The 3844-nt window shown below is 35.0% G+C and overlaps 1 pseudogene; it reads left to right on the top strand.

The window, feature by feature from the left end:
• Window positions 1–484: 484 nt before the first annotated feature.
• Window positions 485–3263, top strand: LOC134251960 (uncharacterized; annotated as a pseudogene).
• The last annotated feature ends 581 nt before the right edge of the window (window positions 3264–3844 follow it).

The following is a 3844-nucleotide window of genomic DNA, read 5'->3' on the forward strand; positions in this document are numbered from 1 at the left end:
CATTAAATAAATATAGATATTGTGCTGTCACGTTTTCCGGATATCTTATTTCCGCCAAGACCGGACTAGATATATACGTCTGGGATTCAGCATGGCCGGAGCTGGCGCAATGCCGAATGCGGATTGTGTTAACTCGAGAGTATTTTTGATGTTTTGATACCTGTGAGGTGCCACAGCGATGTGATTTTTAATGTGTGCACATGTCTAATGTGCTAAACAACTTTTTTCACATTTTGCAATATTTTCTATGCGTTAAAAATCTGTTGTCAGTATTGACAGAGGAAATTCAGGCTGATTATTTTTTCTTGTTTACCGTTCGATCTTAAGCCAAGTCTATGTGTTTATACAGTGTTTGCATCTATTGTCAAATAATTCTAGGTAATTTAGGCCTATATTTCATAGTGTATTCAAAATTAATGAGGTCATTTTTGTGAAATTATGAGCTCCAAAAAGATCTGAAGTCACTAGAGAAATGGGAACGAGAATGGCAAATGGAATTCCACCCCCAGAAATGCACAGTCATCCATGTCTCCAGGAAACAGCGTCCCATAACCAACAAATACCTCCTCCATGGCCACACTCTAGAGTCAGTCAGCAGGGGAAAGTATCTAGGCGTAACATTAAACAATAGGCTGAACTGGACGAAACACATATACAATATCCGAGCCAAATCAAGCAAGACCCTAGGTTTTCTTCGTCGCAACCTACAGGGATGTAGAGCCGACATTAAATCTGCTGCTTACAGTACAATCGTCAGGCCCACCCTGGAGTATGCAGCGACTGTTTGGGACCCACATCAGCAAACCCAAATACAAATGTTGGAGAGTGTCCAGAGAAGAGCAGCAAGGTTTGTTAAGGGCAAATTATGATAGAACACCAGGCTGTGTAACATCTATGATGAAGGATCTACAATGGGAGCCCCTTGAAACACGCCGACTAAGATCACGGCTCATCATGATGTATAAGATCAGCAATGACCTCATTGATATCCCAGCAACATTGTACTTAACACCAGGGGATACTCGGACAAGGGGCAGCAAATACCGTCAGCCACCAGCATACAAAGACGTGTACAAATTCTCCTTCTTCCCAAGGACCATCAGGGACTGGAACAGCCTGCCAGATCATGTTAAAGAAGCCAGTACCATCGACGGCTTCAAGAAGCAGCTAACCAACACCATAGCTGCTTCCTATCACCCTTAAGTGACATGCAGAACATTGTTTTTTTTAACAGACTTTTAATTGTAAATAAGAGGGCTTTTAGCTGTGTTCGACGTGCTATTACACTCGACATCAAGGTCAGCACTGGACAGGAAGAAGAAGAAGAAGAAGAAGATTATTTGTAGAGAAAGCTAGAAATTTATTGTTTATTTCAATTTTATTTCAGTCATTTACCTCTTGTGAAGCCATAATCAGAATAAAGTTTTGAACACTTCACATGGCTACGAGGTCATTAATCCGCAGTTACACCAGTCTGAGACTGAGACTGCACAGATATATTTCTATTGAAATATTTCTCTGTTGACGTTATTATTTTAAAATTTAAAAAAAGCTCATGATTTTTAACCTTATATTACTTTTTGGTCTTAATATAACTAGTGAACACTGCATTCACAAATTTATTGTAATACATGTAATTATATTTACAAAAATATCACAAAAATGTAACAAATTTAGACTACTGTCACTTCAAACTTAAAAAATCCCAAACATTTATTATGTTTGGACAGAAATCTCGATTCACCATCTGTTCCACAATTTACAATTAAAATTCACAATGTTAAAAAAAGTCCTTAACAACACTTACAATAGAATTTTATGGTAAGCACAGCATTTCTTTTGAATCAAGGTTGTTGAAGTGGACGTAACAGGTAGCATTTTTGGAATAAATACTGGTACATAAAGGTCAAGAGAAGAGCATGCAAAAAATATTCTGTAACATTAAAATGAAGCCTGCATTACATCTGACAATATTGATGATTTTGCAGATATATTGCTGTTCGACAGGATTAACTAAATAAGACGACAAGTCCAAACTTGCATCACCGAAGTCTCTTATTTTTGATAATGCCCAGACCACCATAAAACTGAATTCCTCAGCGCTAAAGAGCTTGGTCGATATATCTAACACGGGTGAGTACATATGAACATTTCTGAATTCAAACTTTCATAGTGACTAAATATTTCACAAAGTTTGTATCTTTACTGACAGGAAAAAATTTATAGTCAACCTTCAATATATACAGCTTTTGATTTGATATATATTGAAGAATACTATTTATATTGTATACTGTGGAATCATTTTTATTCGTGGGGTCAATGTTTTCTGGATTGGTGGGGACGTAATTTCATTGATAACAAGTTGTTTTTCGAAATTCAATTTTTTCATGAATAATAAAAAAAATGTTTGTGTATACATTCGTAGGGATGTAAATTCGTGGGTCAGGGTGACCTACGAAAGTCACGAACATTGGTCCCCCACGAACAATGATGATTCCACAGTACATTGACTGTATCCATATAATTTCATTTAACATCCTCACTGTATGGCATCTGCTCCTCAGCTAGGGAAAAGACACTTAGAATGGCAAAGTACTCCAATTTATCTTTAAACTTTGTATTTCTTTCGCGGAAAAATTTGTTTTTATGATCTTTTTACGATTCAATGTTCATTTACATCCTATAGAAAAAAAAGAAGATATTTTCATTTCCTTCGAAAAGTTATATTATTACAATGCAATTATGTTTCTGTTTTTTCTCAATTTCTATAATTTCCCTTATACTATAGTATTCTGCAGCCATATTTCCTAAATTTTCTTGTAAACCAAAAAAATGTTATTTTTATCCAGTTTCATCCCATAAACACTTGAAAGGAGTGAGTTTTTTCTGTCGTCGTAAAAGAGAAAAAATTGAAGCTTGGAGCAGACCAGACAGTAAAATTCGATGGAATCCTGACAAATGATGGGAGAGGATATGACGACAGAACGGGGGTCTTCACGTGCCCTGTGGCGGGAACTTACTTGTTTGTCGTTGACGCACTCTGTCCTAAACCAATATGGTTACATATATACGTCAATAAGAATGTTGTTGCTTCTCTTCATGTTTCTGGTCATCACCCCAGTGGCACTTATGTGCAAATTAGTAGAACTGTTATACTGAAGCTAAAACGTGAAGACCATGTAAAAGTTGTTGGTGACTTAGGAAGTTCAGGGGAGGTATATAATTACTCATATTCTGGCTTCTCCGGCACATTGCTCTATTGAGAGAGCTTTCTTTTACCAAACTTAATGATGTCTTTAAAAATTATTACTCTTGGGTCAGGTCTACTCTGAATTTGTTGGTATAGTTTATATTTGTGTAGAAATTGATGTATAAGCATGATATAAGTCAATAAACACATAAAAAATATAATATCTCTTTTTTTAAACAAAGATATTCAGTCAAATAAGCTTAACAAGACTCATAAAACCTACACAGTACGACAGATTTAACAATCCATTTCAAATGATAAAAAATTATTTTTCTTCAAAGAATTGGATGGTTTACTAACATGTATAAATCCCGTCATAACGAAAGATTAATTACGTTTAACATGCATTTATGGGCTTTTACAATGTTAATATCTTTCAAGAAATAACTATGCTCAAATCTGATCATTGTTTCAATAATAATAATAAAACTTATTCAACAGTTTCTACTTTCTATGTAGTCATGTGTGGGTGATTCTTTGAAAACTCAACCCTTAAAAATAATTAAATCAATTGACAGAAAATCTTACAAGATTCAGATCTTTTCTGTCATATTTGAAATTTGAATTTAAATTGACTGTCCCTTTTAATATTAC

The sequence above is a fragment of the Saccostrea cucullata genome, unplaced genomic scaffold (assembly GCF_032062105.1).
Source record: "Saccostrea cucullata isolate Sc308-1 unplaced genomic scaffold, CSIRO_AGI_Scuc_v1 ctg2479, whole genome shotgun sequence".
Classification (NCBI taxonomy): domain Eukaryota; kingdom Metazoa; phylum Mollusca; class Bivalvia; order Ostreida; family Ostreidae; genus Saccostrea; species Saccostrea cuccullata.